Source organism: Hyperolius riggenbachi, chromosome 8 (assembly GCF_040937935.1).
Source record: "Hyperolius riggenbachi isolate aHypRig1 chromosome 8, aHypRig1.pri, whole genome shotgun sequence".
Classification (NCBI taxonomy): Eukaryota; Metazoa; Chordata; class Amphibia; order Anura; family Hyperoliidae; genus Hyperolius; species Hyperolius riggenbachi.
In genome coordinates, this window is record NC_090653.1 from 256,334,805 (window position 1) to 256,350,987 (window position 16,183).

General features: G+C 42.3%; 1 protein-coding gene across 5 annotated transcripts in view; it reads right to left on the reverse strand.

Annotated features, from left to right (window-relative positions):
- ZNF618 (zinc finger protein 618) overlaps positions 1-16,183 on the reverse strand; it is a 223,820-nt gene that overhangs the window by 49,736 nt on the left and 157,901 nt on the right. The gene's annotated exons all lie outside the window — the stretch shown is intronic.

Genomic DNA, 16,183 nt, shown 5'->3' on the forward strand with positions numbered 1-16,183 from the left:
TTATTATTAAAACATTTATTTGGGAAATGTTTGGTGTGGGAGGTAAACAGCTAATTTTAAATGTAAAAACATTTATTTATTTAATAAAAAAAAGGGATGTGGGTGTAGTTTTACTATTTTGCCACAAGACGGCCACAGTCAAAAAGTCCTGGAAGTGTACAATCTTGCTTCCAGGAAGCATTAGGAGGACGGGAAACTTTTTTTTAACTCAGAAAAACCGCAGCCTCTTATAAGAGCTTCGATCAATGAAGGGGATCTATAATCCCCTTCATTGATCGCTGGGCTAACGAACGGCGGCGGGAGCGCGCGCAGAAGGCAGGAGTGTGCGCAGCCTATCTGAATGAGAATGTTTGTCCAGATCGGCTTAAGTGGTTAATACAAAGCACAGGCAACACGTCTCGTGGGAATCCGCCCACCTCCTCAGGCCAAACAAAGTGCCACTAAATGCTGGTAGTTTTTTTTTTTTTTGGTTTTAATGTACTTAATTATTCCCGGGCGCCTCTTTTCCCTTACCTGTATCTTACTACTCTCAGAGAGGGGGGTCCCCTACACCTGACTCCTATTGGCTATTACCATCACATAGGCTATCAGAGTGCATGTGCCTTTTGCAAGAGAGCAACCATCTCCAGCTCCCCTGTCTATCTCCACCAGTTTGAAGTGGTCGGTTGCCCATCTGCAACCCACCTTTGTGAGTATTACTCATCTGCCCTCCAACAAATCACCATTTATCATGACATACTGCACCATTTGGGATCCCGTTGTCTCTGTGTTCTTTCCTTTTAGTGTGTTACACTTCATCTCCAACTATTGATATAAGGAAAAAAGGGGCGTGTTCTCAACTAAGGGAGTATAAAAAAGAAAACCCTCTAGCTCTGCGCGCAAGTAGTATGTATCAGTGAAATACGCAATATCACAGTTTTTTTTTTTTAATGATGGGAAAATTACACTTTAAATACAGAGATGATTCAGGAAAATACTCCACTACGGGCAAAAAGACAGTAATTAAAAATCCAAAAAAAAGGTCACAACTACTTTCTACGATATCCAAAACTAACAATCGATTTTTTTTCTGAAATAAGGATTTAAAAGCAATCTTCTTCGGGTCCAAGGCAAAATAAAAATGTTAACTGGTTATTTCAGGATACAAACAAAACAGAGGGAAAAAAAGTCATTACAAAGTCCATCAGTAATTTACGTAGAAAGAAAGCAGTAATAGTGTGCAAAGTTCCTAAATTGGGCAAATAAAGACACAATTTACATCAGAGAAGGCTTTTTTTTCCTTTTTGTTTGTTTTTTAAATTCTTGGTGCCATAAACTTTCTGTAATTTTGGTGTGTAAGAAATCGGGACGATCAAATCACTTAAAAATAAATCATGGCAATACAATTTTTTAGTGGGTGAATAGTGATTTTTTCTTTTAAACCCTCTCCTCCCCCAAAAATATAATATTAAATGTACATTACATTTCTAAGCTACATACATTTCCATAATTGTGAATAATACATACATTAACCAGAGGATCAATTTTTCACTCTTGGGGCCCGTTTCCACTAAGTACAAAATCTTAATGCAATTTTTCACATTAAAAATGAAACCAATGCAGGTCAATGGAGTCATTTCTATTGAATGTGAGTTTTTGCATATGGTCCAACGCAGAAAAAATATGGATTGCATGCTGCAGGTTTCTGAACCACACATCTGTTTCCCATGTAATGATTGTTAAACGCATACAAAAATTTGGAATTAAAATTTGCATTAAAATTTTTAAAAATTTGAATATGGGAAAATGTATGCAAAATGTAATATCCTTGAGGAAATAAGACCCTTAACCAGAGGATCCATTTCAAACTCTTAAAGAGAACCCGAGGTGGGTTTGAAGAATGTTATCTGCATACAGAGGCTGGATCTGCCTATACAGCCCAGCCTCTGTTGCTATCCCAAACCCCCCTAAGGTCCCCCTGCACTCTGCAATCCCTCATAAATCACAGCCACGCTGCTGACAAACAGCTTGTCAGAGCTGGCTGTGTTTATCTCTATAGTGTCAGTCTGCTGCTCTCCCCGCCTCCTGCAGAACTCCAGTCCCCGCCTGCATCCCTTCCCTCCCTGCTGATTGGAGGGAAGGGATGGGGGCAGGGACCGGAGCTATGCAGGAGGCGGGGGAGCAGCTGAGACTGACACTACAGATGTAAACAGCCTCACAGCACGGCTGTGATTTATGGGGGATTGCAGAGTGCAGGGGGACCTTAGGGGGGGTTTGGGATAGCAACAGAGGCTGGGCTGTATAGGCAGATCCAGCCTCTGTATGCAGATATCTTTCTTTAAACACACCTCGGGTTCTCTTTAACTGACTTACAAAGCTCTCCACAATCTCTTTCCACTGTACCTCTCATCACTAGTTTCCAGATACCAACCCAATCACAATCTCAGATCTGCACATAACCTCCTTCTTCGTTCCTCTAGAATCAACCTCTTACATTCATGTATACAAGATTTCTTACAAGCCTCAACCCTCCTCTGGAATCCTTTTACATAACATATCGGCCACTCTCTAACCATTTAAGTCTTCATCCACTTAAAGGGAACCAGAGAGGATGAAGACAAGCATTTATACATACCTGGGGCTTCCTCCAGCCCCATACGCCTGGATCGCTCCCACGCAGCCGTCCTCCGCTGCCTGGATCCGCCGGTACCGGGTCCCATCATTGCCGCGAGTCGGCCAGTCGGACGTGGTAAATTCTCCGCATCACAGGGGGCTCCCTCCATACAGGTACACGTGTGACTGCTTACTGCGCAGCCGTATGGGTATGGAGGGAGCCCCTGTGATGCGGACAATTGGCCGCGTTCGCCGGAAGTGACGGGCCCGGTACTGGCGGATCCAGGAAACGGAGGATGGCGGCGTGGGAGCGATCCAGGCTTATGGGGCTGGAAGAAGCCCCAGGTATATAAAAAATCTTTTTTCTATTTTACAGAAGCATTCCTCTCTGGTTCCCTTTAAGCCCTCAGTCGTTTTCACTTTATGCATCCGAGCTATGGTCACCTCCCATTCATTAGCCTATAACTTTATCACTACTTCTCACAATGAACAGATCTATATCTTGTTTTTTCCGCCACCAATTAGGCTTTCTTTGGGTGGTACATTTTGCTAAGAGCTACCTTACTGTAAATGCATTTTAACAGTAAGAATAAGAAAAAAATTTAAAAAATTCAGTATTTCTCAGTTTTCGGCCATTATAGTTTTAAAATACGGTAATACATGCCTCCATTATTAAAACCCACGTATTGTATTTGCTCATTTGTCCCGGTTATTTCACCGTTTAAATTATGTCCCTATCATAATGTATGGCGACAATATTTTATTTGGAAATAAAAGAGCATTTTTTCCGTTTTGCATCCATCACTATTTACAAGCTTATAAAAAAAAAGAAAATAGAAATATTTCATCTTTACATAGATATTTAAAAAGTTTAGACCCTTAGGTAAACATTTATGGGTTTTTTTTTATTGTAATGTTTTTTTTTTTATTAAACATTTTATGTGGGTATTTTTGGCAGGGTGGGATGTAAATAGTGTTTGATTTGGGGAAATATATGTGTACTGTATATTCCTGTGTATAAGACTACTTTTTAACCCTTGAAAATCTTCAGAAAAGTTGGGGGTCGTCTTATACGCCGGGTATCATTGATGCTGGGTGATACCCCCTATCCTGTTACAGTCTCTCAGATCTTGCTGCTGAGGACTGTAGTAAAGCGGCGCAGGCGCATATGTGTGAGATCTGAGAGGCAGAGAGGGAGGTAAATAGGATACAGAGGGTGGGCCAGAGGGGTGAAAGAGGCGTATTTTATGGTCACAGCGCAATCTATTCTTCCATACTGCTCTGATAAACAGGGAAACAGGGAGAGCTGACCAATCCGCTTAGGGAGAGTTTACCAATCCAACCAGTCAATTGACTATACACTGTTATATACTGGGTACCACATACAGTACAGCGCCAGTATATGATTTTTTTCAAATTTGGTGTACGTTGGAAGAGGGGTAGTCTTATACGGTGAGTATATCACAAACTCTATATTTTAACTGAAAAAGTTGGGGGGTCGTCTTATACACCCAGTCGTCTTATACGCCGGAAAATACAGTATTTTATTTTTTTTTACTTTTAGATGTATTTTTACTTTTTGGCCACAAGATGGCAACCTTGTTTACATGACGTCATGCTAAGCGTACAATGTACGCTAAGAGGGACATAGAAGTCAGAAAAAGCGAAGCTTCCGAGAGAAGCTGTCGCTTTTTCTGCGGGGGAGAGGAATCAGTGATCAGGCACCATGGCCCAATTCATTGATTCCTGGGCTAACGAAACTGCGGCCCGGGAGCACGCGTGTGATCGGCCGCGGGAGCGCACGTCCTCCTTGACGTATTTATACATCAAGGAGGACTAAGTGGTTAAGAACTCCCTCAAAACTCACCGATTCCGAAAAGCATACACCTTTAAGCCATTCCCCTTCAACCTGGCCAAGTTGCGCTTCTTACTAAATATAACCTAAAACACACTGGGCCTGATCCCTTTTGACTTTTTCTCCTAAGTTTTCTCCAAGGTGAATTTTTACATCTTATAAAGAAAATGCCTTTTAACCATCTTAGCGGTATGGACGAGCTCAGCTCGTCCATGACCGCTAGATGGCGCCGATCAGCCCCTGCTGGGACAATTTTAACAATTTTTTTTTTAAACACGCAGCTAGCAAAGTGGGGGACGGTCGGCGCCGGTGTGCCGCTACCCGTCACGTAAGGGCCCTCCCGAGATCCCTGCGCAGCCTTGTCCATCAGGGCCAGGCAGCGCTGCGGGGTGGATCGGGACTCCCGATGACATCACGACGTCAATGACGTCATCACGATCGTTACCATGGCGACGGGGGAAGCCCTCCAAGAAATCCCGTTCAGAACGGGATTTCCGGATGGGCTAATGCGCCGGAAGCGATCGGAAAGGTGAGTAAGACGCCGCCGGGAGGGGGGAATCAAGTAGCTAGTGCTAGGCTAGCTACATGGTTTAAAAAAATAATAATACTGCTGCGCCGCCACTTAATAGAACGCCAGGGTGGTTAAGCCACCAGCAAGAAAGAAAATACTCAGAATAATTTAGACAGTACATTTTTGCCTACTTTTTGGTACTTTTTCAATTGCAGAGTGATACAAGGTTATTTAAATAGATGAAAATGGGAAAGTTGACAAAGTACTGTCAAAATAATTTAGAGTGGTTTTTTTGCTTGCTGGTGGCTTAAAATACATTTTATTGATAAGGTGTGAAAAGATCTCCTAGGAGAATACTTTGGAGAAAAAGTGAACTGAATAATGTCTACTGTATCACAAGGGACTCTCCTCACTTCCATAGCAATTTTCAATTATTGGCCTTAATTTACAAAGCAGTTTAGACTAATCTACTGAACATTTGGTAAAATACTGCATTCGGTAGTATACAAGTTGAATTCACTTAGAATTACAAAATGTTGAATCAATTGTTTTAGTCCTGGTCTAAAAACATTTGGTAATGTTGACATGAACTTTGAATTTAAATAAGGGCCAGTGCACACCAAAAAGCGCTAGCGTAATCGCAAACGCTCATCGCTTTTTGAAGTGATTTTTCTAGGCGATTCCAGGCATGTGCCTAGCTACTCTCTAATCATGCCTAGTGATTTATGGAGCGTTTCCTGAACAGTTTCTGTAACAAAAAAACGCTTAAAAAAATCGCTCTGATCTAGTGCTGTTCAGAGCAATTTTCCACTTTCCTATATTTAACATTGAGGCTGAATCGTCTCAGAAATCAGCAGAAATGCTGCAGGACCCGCATTTGCGTTTGGGAGAAAATCACATCGCTCTGGTGTGATCCATCCCATTCAAATACATTAGCCAAGCGCTATTCAAAGTGTTGGCTGTTATAAAAGGTCTCTTGGTGTGCACCAGCCCTGAAAGTAGGCCTGTTCAGTAGGTACTTCTTGACGGAGAATAGTCCAGCTTGTCCCTGTCAGGAAGTTAGATCTGTCAGGGAAAATTAGCCCTATTGTAATAGAATTTATTTCATATTACATGAAGTAGAACACAAATAGTAAACTTTACAACCATAAAACCTTTTTTTTTTTTTTACAAAAAAACTCACAAAAAAAAAGTTAGTTTAGGTTGAAGTTTCTCGGCTTACACTGAATTATTGTACATGCCAATTTGGGAAAATACCACATGAATTTGTATTTAGACTACCTTACTGAATGCTTATTGAACAATTTTAGACCTATTTTACAGAATGTCTCCCACATTTGTAAAATCTTTAGTGAATTTAAAAATAAGAACAGAAATACCAAATTAGGTATTTTAACAAACAGTTTTTATTTACTGAACAGCCCTTGGTGAACTGAAGGCCATTGTAGGTAAGACACTTCAAATTGTGTTTAATACAAAGTTAAAAGACCACTATCCTGAGGCTAAGTTCACAGTGGGACGTTAAAGTCGCGCGCTAAAACAGCATTTAACGCAGAATAACTCACTGCAATGAAAAATCAATGCCCTGTTCACAGTGCACACGTTGCGTTGGTGTCTAACGCTGCACGTTAAGTAAAAGTACTGCATGCAGTGCGTTATACACATTATTAGCTGCGTTGGACTGTTTGCACATGCTCAGTAATGACTTGGAAGCATACTTTTCATTGCCTGTATTTTTTACTGTATCTGCTGTATGCAACGGTAACGCTGCGTTGCCACTTTTTGGGTGCGTTGCGTTGTAAGCTTGCGGTGCGACTTTAACGTGGCATCAAAACGCAACATCCCACTGTGAATCTAGCCTGAAAAATGTATGTGCATCAAAATATATAAAATGTAGATTTGTTCCAGAGTAAAGTACACTATAAATTTAATTTTTTCCTCCAAAACCTGTCAGATCTGTCAGAGTTTTACAGTCCATCTCCTCATGAGGGCTTTGTAGGGTTTTCTTTATTTTCAAAAGCACTTCATGAATGGCAGTTGCTCAGTCCAGCTGCACAAAATAGTGTGCAAGCAAGTAGGGAGGCTGGCTGGCTGGCATCTTTGTATAAAGCCTTTCCAGGGAGTTCTTTTGTTAACAAAAAAGGAATTACCGAGAAGTCCCCATGAGGAGATGGACCAGTCCAATACCTGTCAGATCGATCTGATTTTTACTGCTTACTGTAAGGGACAGCAACATAGGAGAAAAGTAATTTATTGTGCATTTTACTCAGAGAAATATACTTCTTATACAAATGTATTTTAAATTGTATTATCTTTCATGGTAGTGGTTCTTTAATATACAAAGCATTGTTTTTTAAACCTCAGTCTGAGTTCAACTCTAAATGCACTTGTCTACTGCATTTAGAAGCATGCTGCCTATCTGCTGGCTGAAACCTGTTGTCAATAAAGCTTGTTCAATCTTCCAATCACAGCACTACTGCCCACTTTCTCTTGTGAAGGAATAAGCTGTCAAGTTAAGCTCTTAAAATGGCTGCCTTGTTTTATTGTATATATACACAAATAACTCAGGTGCTAAACTCGTTCCGCTAGCTGGAAGTGTGCCTGCATTTCAACAGGATGCCCACCAGGGGGCTCAGTAAGATGAAGTTATATGCACATAGGGGTGGAAAGAAAAGGAAGGACTCAAAGAAATGATAAAAAAATAATACAGATCAATAGCCTTGAAGAGTTTAAAGCAAAGCTGAAGCAAAAATATACTTAAGATATAATGAATTGTATGTGAAGTACAGCTGAGAAATAAATCATTAGTAGCAAAGAAAAGGGTCTCATGTTGTTTTCCAGTAAAGAAAGAGTTACAAAACTTCAGTTATCTGTGCAAAAGAGCTTCTCTGAGCTCTTTGACTTACTGGGCCGAATACAGTCCGGTTTTCTGAAGCACTTAAAGTGAACCTTAAGTCAGAAAAAAAAAATGAGTTTTACTCACCTGGGGCTTCTACCAGCCCCCTGCAGCAGTCCTGTGCCATTGCAGCCACTCAGTAATCCTCTGGTCCCCCGCTGCCAGCTAGTTTCGTTTTTGCTGACAGGCCCGTCAGGACTGGCCACGCGTAGCTTTTTCCGCATTCCCGACTGTAATTATCGCTATTGCGGGCCGCAACGCATACAAAAATACGCATTGCTGCATATCTATGCGTTCGTAATGCAGCAACGCGTATTTTTGTATGCGTAGAGCCCCGCAATAGCGCTAGTTACAGTCGGGAATGCGTGTAAAGCTACGCGTGGCCAGTCCTGACGGGCCGGTCGGCAAAAACGAAACTAGCTGGCAGCGGGGTACCAGAGGATTAGCGAGTGGCTGCAATGGCACAGGACTGCTGCAGGGGGCTGGTAGAAGCCCCAGGTGAGTAAAACTAATTTTTTCTGGCCTAAGTGTCTCTTTAACCTTCTGCCGCCCGCGTCACGCCAGTAGGCGTGGCCGCGGCGGCAGCCCCAGGACCGCCTAACGCCAATTGGCGTAAAGTCCTGGGGCTCTGTTTTGCATGAGATCGCGCGCATGGTGCCCGCGCATCTCATGCACGGAGGGCGGAGCTCCGCCCCGCCTTCAGTCTCCAAACGGCTATTGCCGCTCGGGAGACTGTTAGACGGCGAGCACGCCGTCTATTTACTAGGTGCAGCGCTGCGATGAGCAGCAGCGCTGCACTGGGGACAGCCGTGTGACACGGCTGTCCCCATGGGGGACAAGAGAGCGATCGGCTCTCATAGGCAGAAGCCTATGACAGCCGATCGCCGTAATTGGCCGGCTGTGGGGTGGGAGGGAGGGAGGGAGGGAGGGAGGGAGGGAGGGAGGGAGGGAGGGAGGGAGGGAGGGAGGGAAGGGGTTTAAAGCAACAGTTTTTTTTTTTTAAAAAAAAGCAGCAACACAAATATTGATTAAAAAAAAAATAAACATGGGGGGAGCGATCAGACCCCACCAACAGAGAGCTCTGTTGGTGGGGAGAAAAGGGGGGGGGGATCACTTGTGTGCTAAGTTGTGCGGCCCTGCAGCTTGGCCTTAAAGGTGCAGTGGCCAATTTAGCTAAAAATTGCCTGGTCACTAGGGGGGTTTAGCCCTGCAGTCCTCAAGTGGTTAAAGGAAATGTCAGACAATTTAAGCTAGGAAAGCTCTACTTACCCAAGTCTTCCTCCGGCCCCTTGCAGCTGATATGTCCCTCCACGCAGCTTCGCACCCAGCCGCTGGGCCTGGGGTCCCCGCCGGTGCAGAGGATGACCTCGCGAGGTCGTCGTCTACTGTGCCTGCGCGAGCGCTGCTATCAATTACTCGCACATGGGCTGGAATGTTCTGCGCAGGAGAAGAACTACTGTGCCTGCGCAGAACACTTCAGCCCACGTTCGAGTGATAGAAAGCGGCGCGTGCACAGATGCAGTAGCGGACGAACTCTGCACAGGTGGGGGCCCCGGGCCGGCGGCTGGGAACAGAGCTATGATGAGAAACATATCGGCTGCAAGGGGCTGTAGGAAGCCCCGGGTAATTAGAGCTTGCCTAGCTTAAACTGCCCGACATTTCCTCTAAACAACCAAGAAACAGTGAGAGACAGCTTAAGATAAGGTATTAGGGCAGTACAGTTAAAGGGTCATTATTTCTGCTTCGTTTTATAGCGTGGTTTTAAAACGGCAACTGAGACAGTATGATGTACTGTTATAAAAAAATAAATAAAAAAAAAAGCTATATAACTGAAAATAAAAATATGAGACTTTTCTTTGCTACTAATGTTCTATTCATTATCCGTACTACTCATACAATTCATTATAAGGTAAGGTTTTTTTCACTTCAGGTTTGCTTTAAGAGATCTTTGTCACTGGCCTTTGTAATTATGATACACCTATGAAAAATCAGTGTACATATGTTATCAGTGAGGGGCTGATTGACTAAGGCTCTCCAAAGACTGAGAGCTTTTGGACGGAGAAGCTTTCTAGCAAAAACAAATACGGATACAATGGCTTCAATCCACTAAGACACATTCGGTAAATATTTCACGTTTGACAATTTACCTCATGGAGTATTTTAGACTTTCTTTCCAAACTCACTGAGATTTTAACACATGTGGTAATACAGTAGTTTGCTAATTTACAGAAAAACTGCATGAAAATTCACTAAGGTTTTTACCTCATGCAGTATTTCATTCGGTATTAGATGGATAATTGCAGCGCAGCAAAAATGGCTGAAAGATGTGATACAGATAGCAGATAACATTATTGACAAGTAAAGAGCAAGTCCAAGCTGCATAAAATTAACATAAAATGTATATCAGTTCAAAACCATTAGCATCTTATTAACTATTTTAATTAATATGTAATAATATTGTGAAATTAGGCATATATGTTTTTATTATTAACTTTTTTTTTTATTTTCCTGAATAGTTTTGGCCTCTTTTCCACAGACAGTTGAACTGTGTGCTCAGAAAGCAGTTAGCAGGCAGCAGCAAGCAGTTACCAGGCAGCAGTGAGCAGTTGTGAGAGTTTGAGAGGCATTTCAATGCCTATCAACTGTCCGTGGAAAAAAGGGCCTTAAAGGATACCACAGCTGAGAAACAAGTTTGCTGCAGTGTGTGGGGGGTGAAAAGTACATACCATTAGCCCGGTCCTGCCCCCCTCCGTCTGCCGCCATTAGTCTCACATGGGTCCCGGTGTCCTGAGACTTGATTGACCCTTCCACCCACCCTGACATATTGCGCCCTGTGTGTGCAGTATGTCCTCCCCTCTTCACTTCTGGCCGGCGCATAGCGATCGGCTCAGAAGCACGCCGACTCCTCTGTCTCCTCTGGGCTGTGTGCTTGCTGCATTACACCAAGCGTCACATGATTAGCATGTGACGCTTAGTGTAATGGAGCGCACACGCAGCCAAGAGGAGACAGAGGGATCAGCGTGCTTCTGAGCCAATCGCTATGCGCCGAGGTGAAGACATACTGTGCAGGGAGCAGTATGTCCGGGTGGGGGGTCAATCAAGTTGTAGGACACCGGGACCTATATGAGACTAACGGCGGCAGACGGAGGGGTGCAGGACCGGCTAATGGTATGTACTTTTCACCCCCCACACACTTTAATCAGTTTTCACCTTTTCTCTGCTCTGCTTCTATAACCTTCTGAATGGCGGGTTTGTTAGTTACCGATAGCTCCACACTGTAGATAAATACCAAACATCTCACTTGTTTTACTGCATGCTCCAATCTTTGTGGATCGAAGTATACGGAGGTATTTAACTCACAAGTTGGTAATTTACCAAATTAGTCAGTTTTAAGTTTTCCATGGGGTAACAGCCTTAGCTTATTTTACCAAAAAGTATTTTACCAAAAAGTTAGTGAAATTCACTGTTTTCTGTTTTACTGAATGCAGTAAGGCTTTGTGATTTGAAGCCAATGTAGCATTTTTTTTAAGTGAACCCACGGTGAAGTAAACTGATGAGATAAATATTTGTATTTATCCTCCCACTCCTAAAAAAATGGTTTCGTTTTTACTTATCCCATGGTTTCATTTTATATGTAAACATTTACAAATAAAATTGAATGTTTTAAGATCTCTGCTCAATGGCAGTCTAGTAAGCGTCCCAGAGTTACAATACATGAACTATTGATCTATTTCTATCTCTTCCCTGCCCTCAAAGTTGTATTCTGCCAGGGAAACGTATGGCTGTAATTTACTAATCAGAGATGTTTACTGCAAATATGGAGAGGAGAAAGCACTTGCACAAAATGCAGCAGGGGTGGATACTGCCACACTGGGCTTACCTGCACCATGCTCCACTGGTAGTCCACAATTTAAATCAGAAGAGAAGAAGGAGATGGGCACAGCTGCTAAAATACCCTTTATTGTGGCTGGGTTGACACATAAAAGCTTACCGCAGTGGGGTGGGGGGGAAGGACAAGTCTGACAGCTGTTTCGCAGGGTCTAGCCCTGCTTCATCAGAGTCTCGGATGAAGCAGGGCTAGTCCCTGCGAAACAGCTGTCAGACTTGTCCTTCCGCCCCCAGTGCTGTAAGCTTCTTTGTGTCAACCCAGCCACAATAAAGGGTATTTTAGCAGCTGTGCCCATCTCCTTCTTCTCTTCTGATTGAAATCAGAGATGTTTACTATATTCCTGACAAGAGGGTAGCTGTCACGTGCATGCCTGATAATTAACGCTTTCAGGCAGGAAAATAAAGAAAAAAACAGCCTGGTTATTAATGTATTTTGCACTGCACATACACATTTATCATGTCACCTCGTGTACCCTAAGTTTTACGTGTGTAATATGATGATATAGTGAGGATTTCTGACAGGATAATAAAATAAAGTTTGTGCTACTGCATTTTAGTAAGTTGCAACAACCACAGGAAGAACCTATCTTTTATAAATCCATGAAAGTCTGCATTTATTAGAAACCATCTCACACGTCTTTATATTTTCTTCTCATTTTATGCAATATTTATTTTATGTAAAATATATACTTTCTCTGCGTGCCTTTCTATCTGAGGTCTGTTTTGGACATGTTCATCATGTATAAAAGCAGTTTAAAAAGGGGAGGCAATGTTGGTCTTGCCTCTCCTGAAGCATAGGCCAGTTTTACTAGAAAAAAAAGATATTTATTCAAGCAATAAAACAGACAACGTTTCGTTGGGACTTTCCCGCTTCTTCCGGTCATTCAAATCACTGTGCCTGAGAGCAGATACCTCCTGGAAGAGTTTATACAGCAGTCAGTCAACAGCCAGCGCTTCTCCTGTTTTCAATGGCCTTCTGGACTTGACTTATAAGACGTAAGCATTTTTTTTTTTTTTGTCTTTAATATTTTCACTGACTTATGTTTTCAAATGCCTCTTGTATATCTCGCCCCCATCTCTACACATCACTGCATTCACACAACTGCTAATTTACTAACCTTTCTGCAACACCGCTATTGTCTGAGATGACCAACATAAGTAGGATTGCAACCTTTTCCACTGTTCATAGTTCAATCCATTTCTATTGTGCTCCTTCAATGGTTAATAGAAGTTTTCAGTTTGACATATTTATTTATTTTTTAAGAATGGAAAAGGAAAAATAAAATCAACCGCCCACAGGAAAAAAAAAATAAAAAAAACCCTCAAACCACCTGCTGTAACAACAAAACAAAGAATGCCGTTCAGGAACACGGAGAGCTGTACTTAGCTACAAGTAAAAAAAAAAAAAATCAGAAAAATGTAGACATGAGTAACACATAAGGGCTTAAAAGGTGCAAAGAGATTTACATTACAACTACATCCATATAGAGTATGCATATATCACCGAGATAGCTTGCCTAAGGGTGTGTATTTAATGCAGGAAAAGAGATTATACATGTACTGTATCTCTGTATGTAGGCAAAAAGAGTTCAAAAACACTCAAAAACCCCCTTCAGACCATACCAGTCAGTGCAGGATCAGGTAAGCCAAATCAATCCACAAGCACAAGTGAAGAAGGATCTGCAAACCAGGCATGGTTGGTGAAAAAGCTGGTATTCTTTATTGAAAACTCCACGTGACAGAGGACAATAAAAACCACAGGATCAACTAACGCGTATCGGGCCTACAATCTGCCCTTAGTCTTAGTTTGAAAATTATGACTAAGGGTAGATTGTAGGCCCGATACGCGTTAGTTGATCCTGTGGTTTTTATTGTCCTCCGTCACGTGGAGTCTTCGATAAAGAATACCAACTTTTTCACCAACCCCGCCTGGATGGCGGATCCTTCTTCAATTATCTCTGTATGCAGCATACAAACCAAATAATAATAATCTTCATAAAGGTACAAACCTAGAAATGAGAACTCAAGTTGTGGAAATGAACATTAAAAACATTAAAGTCTAGTTCAACATAGACATTTTTTGGAGAGAAGGGTTAGAAATTATGGCCCGCTGCTATTGCCCTTTCCTTTCAATGACACCAGTGGCTCTAAGCCAGGCATGGGCAAACTTGGCCCTCCAGCTGTTAAGGAACTACAAGTCCCACAATGCATTGCAGCAGTCTGCCAGCCACAGTCATAACTCATAGGCAAATGCATTGTGGGACTTGTAGTTCCGTAACAGCCGGAGGGCCGAGTTTGCCCATGCCTGCTCTAAGCTGAACTCCGGGGCCCTTTTTCAATTCACTTTTTATCCTAGGTGACATTTTCACACCTTTGCTATAAAATAACTTAGAGCTTGTTTAACCCTCGCATTAGTCATCTGATCTACTGTGTATGAACTTTGGCTCCATTCCTAGACTCTGTATTAGTTGGATTTTCGGGAGTTTCATGGGTTACCTTAGCCTCAGATCCAATACTTTGCCTGAATAAGTCCTGGGGGCAACTGAAGTTGTGTAGACGCAATCAGTCTCCCGTTTAAGTGGGGGCTTGGCTATAGGTGAAAATCATGGTGGAGATTGGGTTAGTGCATCTGAAGGGTAACTGGTGATCACCTGCATACCTTACTGTTTATTTTGCAAAAAAAATATTTTTTTTTTATGAACAAAATATTTTACGTACGGTAATGTCAAAACCGTACCTGAAATGAGACTTTATATTTTGTTTAGACTTGGGCTTTAAGCACTTACCAGAGATAAGGCATCGTGGAGCCTGACATTTGTTTTGCGTCCTATCGGGACCCAGTTAACAATAGTATACTACTTTGAATTCATTTAAAATGGATCCGAGATAAACTTTTACTCATTGCATAATTGTGTTCCTTTCATATAGTTTTTAGAGAATTCCTTAAAGAGAACCCGAGGTGGGTTTGAAGAATATTATCTGAATACAGAGGCTGGATCTGCCTATACAGCCCAGCCTCTCTTGCTATCCCAAACCCCCCTAAGGTCCCCCTGCACTCTGCAATCCCTCATAAATCACAGCCACGCTGCTGACAAACAGCTTGTCAGAGCTGGCTGTGTTTATCTCTATAGTGTCAGTCTGCTGCTCTCCCCGCCTCCTGCAGAACTCCAGTCCCCGCCTGCATCCCTTCCCTCCCTGCTGATTGGAGGGAAGGGACGGGGGCAGGGATCGGAGCTATGCAGGAGGCGGGGGAGCAGCTGAGACTGACACTACAGATGTAAACACAGCCTCAAAGCACGGCTGTGATTTATGAGGGATTGCAGAGTGCAGGGGGACCTTAGTGAGGTTTGGGATAGCAACAGAGGCTGGGCTGTATAGGCAGATCCAGCCTCTGTATGCAGCTAAAATTCTTTAAACTCACCTCGGGTTCTCTTTAAGCCAAATCCTTTTTTTGTTTTGTTTTAATACTCTAATTCCCTATAAACTAAACAAGCCTCGCCCACAGCTTCTTTTGTGCCTTGGTAGTGTAGCAAGGGCTTATGGGAGCTCAGTCTGAGCAGGAGGAGGAGGTTACTAGCCAGAGAGTTCAGAGACGGAGGGGCGGAGGGAGGAGGAGAGGGGACTGAATTTACACACACAGGCAAGCTGATAGCATCTCCAGCCCTCAGCCTGTGACAATGTGACAGATAAGATATATAGACAAGTTACTTGTTATAGTTAGTTTTTCATCTCGGATCTGCTTTAAGCAACCTAATCAACAGAAGGCCCTCATTACCATTTCAAAGATTGTAATATCATGCTAAACATTCACTCCATTGCTGAATCCCTGAACTCTATTCACAGGTACAAAAAATTCAGTAAATATTCAGTAAATATAAAGAAATTAAAGGGGCACTATGGTGAAAAACTGTAACATTTAAAATATGTGCAAAAATAGACAAATAAGAAGTACATTTTTCCAGAGTAAAATGAGCCATAAATCATTTTTCTTCTATGTTGCTGTCACTTACAGTAGGCAGTAGAAATCTGACAGACGTGACAGGATTTGGACTAGTCCATCTCTTTATAGGGGATTCTCAGCAAGCCTTTTATTCTTTAGATAATAAGATATTCCCTAAAAAGGATTTAAATAATGAAGCTGGCCAGCTTTCCTGCTCGCTACACAGTTTTTTTGGCAGTTGGGCAGAGCAACTGCCATTCACTAAGTGCTTTTGAAAATAAATAAGTCCCCGATAATACCCTATGAAGAGATGGACTAGTCCAAAACCTGTCACTTCTGTCAGATTTCTACTACTTACTGTAAGTGACAGCAACATAGCAGAAAAGTAATTTATAGCTAATCTTACACTGGCAAAAACGTACTTCTTATTTGCAATTTGTTTGCACCTATTTTAAGTTTTACAATTTTTCGCCATAGTGTCCCTTTAAGAAAAATAATAAT